The 13,250-nt window shown below is 41.5% G+C and overlaps 1 protein-coding gene across 4 annotated transcripts in view; it reads right to left on the bottom strand.

Annotated features, from left to right (window-relative positions):
• SMYD3 (SET and MYND domain containing 3) overlaps positions 1-13,250 on the bottom strand; it is a 446,033-nt gene that overhangs the window by 203,565 nt on the left and 229,218 nt on the right. The window contains exon 1 of one of the 4 annotated variants that reach the window (XM_052805603.1): positions 7,915-8,023. The exons of the other annotated variants lie outside the window; for them this stretch is intronic. The gene's annotated coding sequence lies outside the window, so the exon portion shown is untranslated. Of the gene's footprint in view, positions 1-7,914; positions 8,024-13,250 lie in introns of those variants that run through there. 4 annotated transcript variants of the gene reach the window in all.

Below are 13,250 nucleotides of genomic sequence, written 5' to 3'. Positions count from 1 at the left end.
TATCCATCGCGATTGTGGCACCAGTATTTCCTCCGATCAAAATAAGGATGAAGCAGTGTTTTTAACACACCATTACCATCTACTGGACACGGGGGAGAATGCAGCTCCGAAAGGAGACCGAGAAAATGGACAGCAAAAGGAGCTGCCAGGTCTATCAGGAAATCCTATAAAGCCTTCTTCCCTACATCCTTGCTTCACCCTCACTCTCCACACACCTATCCTAACACAGTCTGACCTCCCTCTAAAGTTTCGAAGATAACAGTCCAAAGCTGTGAGAGTGGATCTGGTAACTAATGGAATATATAACCCAACACCATGCCATGAATACAGTCTGAGTCTGAAGTCTACCAAGAGTACGGTGAACTAGGGCCTGAGGCTTCTCTGGCAAGCAACACACACGCTATCTAGTTTCCAGCAGCTTTGCCAGAAGGTAACCCTTGGATCCTGTTCCTGATGCAAAGTTACAAAGGCTTTCTGAAGATGTTTTATCACCTCTCCCCCCGCCTGGAAGTCATTTGCACACTTTGGAACCAAATTTAACACTTAGGAAGAAGCAGGAGAGCGACAAGACCAAAGAATTTGACAGTGACAATGGTATTCTCTGATACAGAAGTCTCTACTTCATCTTATAGAAATCCGTCTGTACATGGGTGGAAACATCTGCTTCTGAAAGTAACTGCACATCCGTATGGTGTACCCGTGCGATTAGATCCAATGGATTCAAAAGGAGCATATGCCTCTTGAATACGAATGTGGTAAAGCACCTGTGAAAATGCTTTTTAAATCAGCATGAGTATTTACTGAACTGACACAAGTAATTTAAAATAAATTAGATAATAAGCACTATCAAAGAACACAAAATGAACTTACTAATACCTACAAAATGATGAGGGACAACTTACTGACAATATTGCCACTCAACAAAATTTGGACATCACAGTAGCTCATATAAATCATTCAAACTAGAGAGTTAGATTACATATGAACTTTGCATGACTGCACATAACGTTCGGTAGCAACTGGATGACACTGGCCACCTCTGGGAGAAGGAAGAGGAGGAGTCCACCCCCAGTCTTCCCCCTCCTCATCCCAGATCAGGTACTATGAAGGCTGAGGAGGCCACCAGAGTGGGGACAGCTCCCAGAGGCTGGGTGAGCACCCCCATGCAGAGCCCATCCCACGCCACAGAGCCACAAACTGGTGTCTGCGGGTTTATAGGTACTGTGCACGCTGAGCACTGAACTGAGACTTTAGGGAGATCTGGGAACTGCTGCCCAATCTGTTTGGATCTGCTGAGTGACTTCAAACAATTTCACCCCTCCACCATCTCATTTCGCCCCTCCCCAGAAATGGGGTAGTGTGATGCGTTAACCCTGGCTGGACGCCAGGTGCCCACCAGAGCCATTCTATCACTCCCCCTCCTTCTCAGCTGGACAGGGGAGAGAAAATATAACAAAGAGCTTGTGGGTCGAGATAAGGACAGGAGAGATCACTCACCAATTACCGTCACGGGCAAAACAGACTCAGTTTGGGGAAAATTAACTCAATTTATTACAAATCAACCGGAGTAGGGTAATGAGAAATAAAACCAAATCTCAAAACACCTTCCCTCCACCCCTCCCTTCTTCCCGGGCACAACTTCACTCCCGGATTCTCTACCAACCCCCCAGCGGCACAGGGGGACGGGGATGGGGTTTACGGTCAGTTCATCACACGTTATTTTCTGCCGCTTCATCCTCCTCAGGGGGAGGACTCCTCACACTCTTCCCCTGCTCCAGCGTGGGGTCCCACCCACGGGAGACAGTCCTCCACGAACTTCTCCAACGTGGGTCCTTCCCACGGGCTGCAGTTCTTCACGAACTGCTCCAGCATGGGTCCCTTCCACGGTGTGCAGTCCTTCAGGCACAGACTGCTCCAGCGTGGGCCCCCCACGGGGTCACAAGTCCTGCCAGAAAACCTGCTCTGTGGGCTCCTCTCTCCACAGATCCGCAGGTCCTGCCAGGAGCCTGCTCCAGCGCGGGGTTCCCACAGGGTCACAGCCTCCTTCGGGAACCCACCTGCTCCGGCGTGGGGTCCTCCACGGGCTGCAGGTGGATATCTGCTCCACCGTGGACCTCCCTGGGCTGCAGGGGGACAGCCTGCCTCACCATGGTCTTCACCACGGGCTGCAGGGGAATCTCTGCTCCGGCGCCTGGAGCACCTCCTCCCCCTCCTTCTGCACTGACCTTGGGGTCTGCACGGTTGTTTCTCTTACATGTTCTCACTCCTCTCTCCGGCTGCCGAATACTATCTGTCCCAACTTTTTTTTCTTTCTTAAATGTGTTATCACAGAGGCGTTACCACTATCTCTGATTGGCTCGGCCTTGGCCGGCGGCGGGTCCGTCTTAGAGCCAGCTGGTATGGGCTCTCTCTCGAACACAGGGGAAGCTTCCAGCAGCTTCTTACAGAAGCCACCCCTGTAACCCGCCCCCCGCTACCAAAACCTTGCCACACAAAACCAATACAGGTAGTAGCATCAATCTCCTTTGTGTAGCAGTTTGAGGTTGTTTGTTATTTATAAGATGAAATTATTACTGCTGCAATTAAATCCTTATGAACTTCATCACATATGTGAATAATAATGGCTTGGGAGCAATTTTTTAACCCATCTTCAGCACTACTAACTGAAAAAAAAACTTTGCTGGACTTTGTTATGGACTATGAATATTTTTTACAGGGCACTCATCTCCTCTGCTTCTTCACCCTCATCTTTTTTTAGTCAGTTCTTCTCTCTTGTTCACCAGCAGCCTCCCTAACACTGCCACACTGGCTTATACTTGTCGCACTAGTAACTTCATGGTATCTTCCCTCAGCCTTCCGTAACACTGAACTTCATTCAGCAATTTCATGAGCTGAATCATTATGTCGTTACTGAGACATGCTCAGCTGGTATATGGAAAGGTGCTAAAGCTTTGCACAGTGCCTGGAACAGAATATCGTCAAAACCCACAGCAACCTTATGTCACTCTCCAAAGTATTCAGAAGACTCAGACACAGCAACAATGACCCAACACAATTAGCTGCTCTGATTTTTCTGGAGATTAATGACTGTGTGTAAGGAAAGGGAGGCAAAGGTTTATTCGTCAGCCATTGACCCTAAAGAGTCATTTTTGCTTTGGACTCATTCTTCAAGGTACATGGAAAAGGCACAGCATGTCAGTACGTGGCTCTCCAGAGTGTTCAATATACGGCACTCACCCTGTGACTGAAGAAAGAGGTTCATGCCTCTCTAACATTAAAGCGAGGATCCTGACTCTTCTTTTTAGATACAATCAAGAATTGGCTTTTTCAAAGGAAGAAATGCCAAATATGCACGAATGCATTTAAAAACTGGGCAGAAGCACCCATTTCATAATGCTCAGCTTTGCCACTCCTCGCATACTAACACTTGTCTTCCCAATCTGCAGAATGACACACATTTCTGTGGTATTTTATCAGTATTAAGCACTATGAAAAGAATAAGATCTTATGCAGGGACTGTGTTAGTATAAATCATAAAAGTGGACACAGTATCTTTGTCCAAAACAGAGATGTTTTAACTCCATGAGGCAGTAAGCACCCAAAAGGCATACAGTAGCACTGGCTAGATGTATGTTAGCAGGTATTACAGACAAATACGAATTGGTCTCTAGAGCTAAATTTAGTGCTGAGGATCTGTCATCCCTACTGTATATATTTCAGATTTTTCTGTTTCTTTGTTTGAACTTCAGAATAGCTCTGCTTCGGTGCCTTGTCTTGAAGCTTACTTGCACCTGGAGTGCATTCAAAACTCCCCAAGCACACCCTTCAGTTTAGTTCCATTGAAAAAGCATCAAGTTCATGCACTCCAGGACTGCTGCTCAACCAAAACCAACTGAATGGGATTGATTGGGAAATTCACTTCAGAAGACCACTCCTGGTCTGAATTAAAACATTAATATAGATGTACTTGTTGAGACACTCATTTTTTGTGGTCCATTAAGTTTTGACAAATGAGCATATCTCAGTAATAACCACATGGAAGCTCATCAGAGGAACAGGATTTGTATTCTTGTTGTAGCTACAAAAGAGAGCAACTAAACCCCCCCAGGACTTTAAGCACATATATGCTGAATTGTTTACTTCCACAAAAAGCTAAATGATTTTCAGCCTTAGTTTAATCACAGCTTACCATCTCAGCAGGTGCACCTCCACTGCAACTAGCTTATCCCCTCTTTCCAAGCTCCTGTGATTTTTATTGCCAAAAAGTATGCCAAATTGCACATGTTAGTTACTCACAGGCCTGGAGTACAGGGCATGGGATCCCGGGCATGGCCCGCATTCCAGGCCTGCCAGCATCCCTACTCACAGCCAGCCTGCGCTGCTTGGCTGAAGGATGAGGTCCTGCTCTCGCCCACATTCCAGGACACTCTGGATGCAGAGGAGAGGACCCGAGCAGCAGCAGCACCAGGGCCCAGGCAGCCCCCTTGCTCTAAGTGGGGTGTAGACATCACGTAAGTTGGTTCTAGTTTTCAACTTGACATTTGCAGCTTCAAAGTCAAGTTAGCAAAATGGCTGTTGTTTTGAAAGCATTACAAAGCACACAGGAAAAGTAAAAACTTCAAAAAAATTGTAACAGGGAACAGAAATTCCTCCATAAGCTATTAGTCTGAATTCGGCACAACAAACCATTTTGATCACCACTACGTATTTAGCAGCACCTGATTGCTCAGTGACACTATCTTGGCAGTATCAACCCAGCCTGTAGACAAGCACCTAACATCATCAAAGTCACCAGTGAAGTTAGCACTAATTTGCAACATTGTGGAAAGGGCCTGCAGACAGGCAAAAGGATGAAAGTCACAAAAAGGGGGACATCCTCTCGTACACCCAGACGTGGTCCCTCAGATCTTCCTCCTGAGGCACACTGACAAAACAGTGCAGAGAAATTGCCAGTTGTGCTGTTCTATAAATGCTGTACGCACCTCCAACCTGGCAAATGGGAACTTTAAACAATATCAGATTGAGACCCTTCCACTCTCAAGGAACCAATTGATGTATCTCTGCTTGACGCAAGTTTTAACATTATAACAAGTTAAAAGAGGGGTTGTTTTAAAGGATGCTAAAGGAAATAGTAGGAAACAACCAAACCAATGTTAGTTACCTGTTACATTTCAACAAACAACTACTGAACTACAAAATCTTCAATCAATCCCTTCAATTTTTTACAAGAACAAACTCCCAAATAGTCTTCCTCTGATATGAAAGTGGGATTTAAAATTTTTGGATGGAAGAATTTAGTGCCTTGTCCTCATGCTATATAAAATATCCCTTTTGCTTTCATCCCTTTTCCCAAGCTTTTTAGAAAGCCGAGTGAAAATGAGAGCACACCTTTCACGCTTCCAAGATAGCACCTGAATTTTCACCTTACACGTTCCAACAAGGGAGATAGCAAAAAATCTTGAGAAGAACCACAGGACATAAATGTATCAGGGTAACTCATTGAGAACAGAAAGTTGCAGATACATCTCTCAGACAGCCACTGGTTTTATTCTTTCCTTCACTGAGGAAACGACAGTAATGAAAGAGCTATAAAAGAGTGAATGTGACAGTTGCATGTTAAAATGGAGTCACACAGAGATGAACTGGTATTTTATTATTGTTTTAATAAATACATAATCTAGCTGCTTTACTCAGATAAGACATGAAATGGGATGTGCTAGATCCAGTGTAATTATTTCTATTGACACAACCTGCTTATGGTTTTTGGTGCTATATGAGAGTAAATCCCTGCCATCTAAAGCCAATAGGAGATCTAATCTTGACTGCCTATAAAGGGGAGGTACTATACAACTACTGAGACAAACGAAACAGGACTATTACTTCCATTGATGCTCAGTATTTTACATATCTTGTTATAATGCTGATGATACCCTTGGGAAAATGTAAAGCCTAATTTCTGACCAGAATTTATATTGTTTCAGAATGAAGAGTACAACAGCAAAACAGGTACCAAAGGAAAAACAGCAAAGTTAAACAGTGCATGAAATTTTATAGACAATTTTTAAGGACAAGTGATCGAGGCTGCTTCTTGCTGCCAGTGGAAACGAGGACAGACTTTCCTTTCCCACACTGCCAGAGAGTCAGGAAGCCTGCCTGGGGAAGGGCATAGAAGTGCCCATCCCAAACCACAGTCAACAGATTAATGGAAGGTGACCTTTCTGTCAAGGCTATCTTTAATTAATAGGCCATCCAGAATAGGAGGTAAAAAACACTTTTAGAGAAGACAAATCTTCATCAGTTTCTTTGAAGAATTAATTTATTTTCAACTGCTTCAGCATAGAAACTCCCAGGTAAAAGCAAAACAAATTACCTCTAGAAATATTTTCATAAACTACATAGGTGTACTCACTAGTCACTTTTCTAGGAACTTTCATGCATGTAAGGCATTGCCTTGTCTGAGATCACTTGCAAAAATAACAATAAACATACTTCAAGATACAAGAAATTTCTTACATACAATATAATTTTAAAACATTAATTTTATCTCAGTCTAAATGACCAGTCTGTTGGAAAAATTGCACAAAATTTATTCAGCACTTCAAGAATAAGGGATATTGTTTTGAAGAGATGCCTCATATTTTTCATGCATAATCTTATGATACATTTCAGTCCTTATTTTAACTATAAAACTCACTGTAATTATAAAGGCACAATGCGTATCTTTTTAATAAGGATGATTCTTTCACCCTTTATTTTTTTTCTGCTTATTACACTCAAAAAAGTCTCCCATGCTACTATTTCCAACATATTAATGGAACAGAGTTTTAATTGAACTGTTAAGTCTCCATATTTCTACAAACTTTTTGAAAACATCACCTCAGAAACAATATGCAGAACGGCATGCTACAAATTTCTGAGACCATAACATCCTAAAATTTGTTTTTGCAGTAAGACCCACATATATGATATACTCTGTTTCTACTGGAAGGTGGAAAATATGCTAGGAAATATGTTCAATCTTAGGAAAACTTATTGAAAGTAAGTTATGTAAAAAGTATTAAAAAAAAACCCAAATAAAACATGTCCAAGTCAATTAGCGCCAGGGTTAGGGTTTTTTTACCTCTGCTGTTCAGAGAGAACTTTTTCAGCCAAAAAGACTGCTAGTGCTTTGAACTGGGATAGCCAAAGTGTGGTCAGCAGGTCCATCTAGATTTTCTTAATTCCGGGCCTAATATGAGGCACTAGAGCTAGGAAATCACCTCTTGAAACCCTTCCCTGCAGCTGGACAATGAGCTGAGCCTCTGCCAGGAAAAGCTGTAAGCCCAAGACCCACCTCCCCACCCCTGACCAGACAGATCAAATAAAAAAACAAATGAAAAGCATCCATTCATCCTTCTTGTTTGACAACACCAGCCCTGTAACCTGCCCTCAAAAAATTAAATTATGGAAATACAGCGATGTAACCAACTCAGCACACAACAGATAAAATGGGGACACAAAGTGATAATGGTGTCTCAAAGGGAGGAAGGAATTCAGAGTTGACTTCTGCAGAGAATACGTAACTCCATGTCCAGATTTTGGTCTAGACAGTTTTAGCCGACACATCTTATTTCTCTGTCAGCCTGTGTTTAAATGCGACTTCACATCTACCTCACTTTTGCATGTGCTTGCACAAATATGAATTAGAAAAATCTTTGGGAAGAAAATGATAGTTGACGTAGAGCAATAATCGTCTGGCAAAATATTTTACAAAAGATGACAGAAAGCAGGCAGCACAAGTAAACCTCTGGAGAAGATGCCATGGGAAAAAGAGAAAATATAGTCAAAGCAAACCATCTAATTAAGGCACTGGTATAACACACTTATTTGAATGACTAGAGTTTAAAATAAACATAGACTAGATCATAAACTTACAGGTGTTTTCAAGGTATGGCAAGGATGAAAGAAAAAGCCTCTGTGACTAAGGATGACTGAATTGTGCGATCAGTTGAAAAGAACAATATGAATTCAAAATAAAAATGCTCCAGGACAAAAAATGGGACCTATGAAGAGAAGAAAGGAGAACATGTTAAAAAAAAACCCAAAACAAAACACCAAGGTAAGAATTGAATGTAGTCTAGCAATAACAGAAAATCTTCTACAAAGTTAAAACTACGAGGAGGAAAAACACAGTGACTTTCTAAGAGGATCATATGCTCAAACACCATCTGCGTCAAGTGCTGAGAGTCTATCAGTCTTACCACAAGAAAAAATGTACCATGTTCACTTATTAAATTCCAAACACTGCAGTGCAAAGCTGTAGCACCTTTCACAGTATCTTAACAGTATAACAACTGCCTCTGGAGTGGCTAGGAAGTAAAAAAAACTAAAAATGAAAAATCAGATTTTAAAGTTTGCTTGGACAGCAACTAAATACCATATTAAAACTTTAAACTAATGAGACAAGTGATGTGTACTAGAAAAATCAGATTTATTTGAGAACACCTGTGCACTCACAGAAGATGCTGAGCCCTGTCAGAGCCCTGATAGTGACCCAGGACACATTTTTTCTACTGTCTGAGTATGGTCTCTTCACCACATTCTCTCCCCAGCTGAATAAGGATGATGACACTGGCATCTTTTAGGAAGCACACTGAGATCTATTAATTAAACTAGATAGATAAGAACTAAGGCATTAACAGTATTTTCATCAAGCCAAAGACAGGATAAGCAGAAGAGTCTAAGAAATATCCTGTAGCAAAAAATGTTAAAGGGACACCGAGGTTTACATACTGCATTTGTGTATGAGATTTTCATTTAGTTACAAACAACTTCCAAGATTAGTATAACTGAAAGGAGTTGAGAGTAAAAAAGAAACCTTCATTTGTTTATTTTGTTTAAAGTAAACATTGTTTGCTCAACTTCCGTGAAATATTGCCTTGAGTATTTATATTCATTTCTTCCTGCAACAGATGAATAATACTTTGAGAAGAAAAACGTTCTAAATCCATAACATCTGCAAAGATTCTGGGCACAGACTAGCATCTGAAACAAATTTTGTTGTGTGACTAACTTCCTAGTTCGCATATTCCCTTTAAAGAATCAAACATGAATTTTACTTTGTTTTTGCTAAGTACAAAATATACTTACCCTAAATTGTTGACTAATAGATGCTAAGTGCTACTTACCTGCAAAACAAACCAAACAAACAGAGAATTACTTAACAGCACAATAAACTGCACAGGAGAGTGGATATAATTTAGGCAGCTTGGTGGTTAATCACTCCTATTTTTAATACCAGGGTTAGATGGAAGACTGAAGTGAACCAAGGATTTAGTAAAAAAGAAATATAAATTACAGACTCTAGGTTGAATACTGTGATGGGCTGTGTAAAGCTCAGTCTCAGCAAAAACGCCTTATGACTTGAACTTCACTGTCCCCAAGGTGATGGTGAGACTGCTGAAACGACGGTCTCGCACAAAGACCTGTTTGCTCTGACTCTCAGAACTGCTTCTGTCCCACCTAAGATGAGCCTTGTAACATGGGATACAAGCTCCTTAGGAGGTACAGTCTCCAGTATGTTCCTTTTCCAGACTAACTTCACAGGCACCATGAACCAATATTGTTTATATTACCAGAATTTCACAACTTAAATAAATACATTAGCAAAATCCACTAAGGAGCTGTACACACTCACTGAGAGTTGGGTAAGAGTACTCTCATTACTGGATCTCACATTGTCATGTCTTGGCCTCATTTTTCTTTCAAAACTTCTTTCCTTCTGAAAACTGCAAATGTAGCATCTGTTACTACCTTTGTTTCTATCAAAGGTGACAAATTTGTAAGGTTGTAAGTCATTAACAGCAGTGTGTTTAATCAAACAATGATAGAAATGTTGGTCAGAAGGAACCTCTGGATATCATCTAGTCCAACTTCCCCTCTGTTGTGACTGCATTTTCATAAAATTAGATAAATTCTTAACTTCATTGTTCTTTGAAATAGAAATATCAAGCAAGGAGTTAAATAAAGGAACAGCCTTTCACCAATATTTCATTGGTGAAATATTATAATTAAATAGTTCTAAATATGTACTTGTCCTGGTTTCAGCTGGGATAGAGTTAACTGTCTTCCTAGTAGCTGGTACAGTGCTATGTTTTGAGTTCAGAGCGAAGAATGTTGATAACACTGATGTTTTCAGTTGTTGCTCAGTAGTGTTTAGACTAATGTCAAGGATTTTTCAGCTTCTCATGCCCAGCCAGCAAGAAAGCTGGAGGGGCACAAGAAGTTGGCACAGGACACAGCCAGGGCACCTGACCCAAACTGGCCGACGGTGTATTCCATACCATGTGACGTCCCATCCAGTATAGGAATGGGGAAGTGGGGGCAGGGATTCGCCGCTCGGGGACTGGCGGGGTGTCGGTCGGCAGGTGGTGAGCAATTGCACTGCGCATCATTTGTACATTCCAATCCTTTCATTATTGCTGTTGTCATTTTATTAGTGTTATCATTATCATTATTAGTTTCTTCTTTTTCTGTTCTATTAAACCGTTCTTATCTCAACCCACGGGTTTTGCTTCTTTTCCTGATTTTCTCCCCCATCCCACTGGGTGGGGGGGAGTGAGTGAGTGGCTGCGTGGTGTTTAGTTGCTGGCTGGGGTTAAACCACGACAGTACTACAGTCAGACACTGCATCTTTTTCCAGCAGACGCTCTATTATTGTGGTACTTAGAGATACAAAGGATTGAGGTTAATGGAGTTAGCAGGTTGTTCATTTAAACCCAAAGTTTGCAGAAAATTGTCTGAATAATCTTCGGCATGCAGCATCTTTGGCACTGTTATAACAAATATTGTGTTATTTATCCCTTAAATCACAAGATGTATATGAAGATGCCATAAATTTTTTTAATCTATCTACACTCCACACACATAACAAATTCACAGTTTTACAACATATACATAATGCCCAAATCCTAAATTCATAAACCCCCCTGCATTCACGTTGGGGTCCTGGCAGCTTCCACAACAGAGAAGACTGACAAGTGGATCAGAAGATCATTTAGAAATATCACCTATTACAATCCACCGTGGCAATGATGTCTTTTGCTTTGAAGATTTAAAATAGAATAAAAATTTGAACAATAGAACTTGTCAAAAACAAAAGGTATATTTTGGGAAAAAAAATAAAGAAATAAAAATCACTGGGATGAAGACAGAAGTAGCAGTGCAGCCTTAAAAGTGGCAAGACACTGCCCCGATAGCTTTGCCATTGATCATGCCAGAATTCTTGTCAAATGCATTTAGTCTCAGGTCAAAATTTGAAACAGGTCTCATGTGCAGTCTAAATAAATTCAGTAAAGGCTCATAGGTATATTCTTCTTTTAAGCCAAGTTCGTTAATCAATGATGCTAAAAAGTATAGAAGAATGGCAATCCCTAGATGTCTGACTATAAGCCCAACAGTTATTTTTCTTATCTAGAATTCCACTGGTGCTGTAAGGAGATTAATGCAATACACTATTCACAACATTATGACACACTATAATTATCTCCATGGATGCCAGAAACAATTTTGACCACTGTGATAGACTGGGTACTATCCAAAAGTAGCAAAACCAGTATAGATTTTAAAATATGGGTACAAGCGCACTATACTTTGATCACGCTGACAAGAACTTGAAGGAAGCCAAGGACAGCTGGGGCTGGGGAAAGGATGATACCAATTTAATCTTTAAGAATGACAGCTCTGTTTGGGACAAGGAAAGCTGAGTGGATGTTATTCAGCAAGGCAAAATCACTGTGGAGGAAGAGAAGCTGTAAGAGTAATATATTAAAAATAAATATGGAACTTGAGGGCATGTTTAATGTAAAGCAAGCCAAATGCTTTGCTAAAAAATGTGGCCTTTGTACTCTTTTGAAATTATTACATGCTAAAAATGTGGCCTTTGTACTCTTTTGAAACTATTACCATAAGGTTTTTTTGCTCCCCTCAAGCTAAGTCCCTCAGCAGACATTAAAATAGTTGTAAATGGTAATTAGTATTCAGAAACACATTTTACCATGAGAAATAGAAATGTGCCCTGAGGAGCTCAGCCTCACTGCTCTGGGACAAACTCTGTCCCCAACACCAACCCCAGGCAAACAGCTTCCCAAGGCCTTGCGCCGCTGTGGCTCCAGGGGCACAACGCGACACCGGTGCCCGCTCCTGCAGGAGTGTGTACCCGTGGGGAACCCCAGGAAAGGTGCCAGCAAGTGACGGTGAAGGCTCTGGGTGGCACGGACACGCAGGCCTGCAGTCCTTGTCACAGGGAGTGATGAGCACTGCCGAGTCTTTGGGAAACTGGAAAAATTTGAACTTGCAAAGCAGTTGGAGGGAAGGAAAAGCTGCTAGGAAAAGCTTCTCCAATTAAAGTGAACTCCGGAAACAACTGAAATTTCCCAGGAGATCCAGCTCTGGTGTTTGCACAGGGCAGTTACATGCTATTTGTAAATAATTCTGCCCCAAGGTGCACCACTTTAAGGAAGAACCAAGACTCTTCAAACCCTATGCATCTTCTCCAACAGAAAGCTGACTGGCAGTTCTGCATCTACTCCTGCTCGACACAAGCAATCAAGTAGGCTTCACAACCTTCCCAAACCTGCCTTTTCATAGCACCTCATGTCTTGTTCTTCCCACCTGCACACTGGACAAGTTCTGCTTCAAGCTGGCCACAGAAACATGGCCAGGATTTGTCCTCAAGAATTTCTTCATCCAAAAATTCCATTTACGCAACAGTTGCTGCCTTCATCTGACGACAATAATAAGGCACCAGCAGTGCAAGCTGATGCCATGCCCCTGAGGATCACTTAAATGACTGGTTTGAATCCTACCATGCACATTTCCCTCCAGGAAGCAGAAATATAATACTCTCAGTGATTTATAGAGAGCTGTTGAAAAGCCTTTGCCAAGCTCAGGAAATCGGCAAAAGTTATATTTTTAGTGGGTTTAGAAAGAGGGGAAAACAACACCGAGACTGGAGGTGTACTTGGTTTGCTTTTTGAAGCTGTTAATTCATCGAATGGCTAGCTCATCATGTAAACATCTGACATAGCTGAATGAGGCTACAAGATGCAAGGATGTGCTTTTGGTCAACAGGCTATAATTCATTTGTCACCTGCAAGAAATGAGAGGGTTTCCCTACATTTTGAACAGGCACAGCAAACCTGCATTGCTACTGATTTCGCAACTCACAAAGGAGGGTCTCCAGCTTCCAGGTTTTTATATATATACATGTT

The sequence above is a fragment of the Harpia harpyja genome, chromosome 13 (genome assembly GCF_026419915.1).
Source record: "Harpia harpyja isolate bHarHar1 chromosome 13, bHarHar1 primary haplotype, whole genome shotgun sequence".
NCBI classification, from domain to species: domain Eukaryota; kingdom Metazoa; phylum Chordata; class Aves; order Accipitriformes; family Accipitridae; genus Harpia; species Harpia harpyja.
Note: the sequence above shows the minus strand (reverse complement) of the source record. Positions and strands in the feature narration are given on the sequence as shown.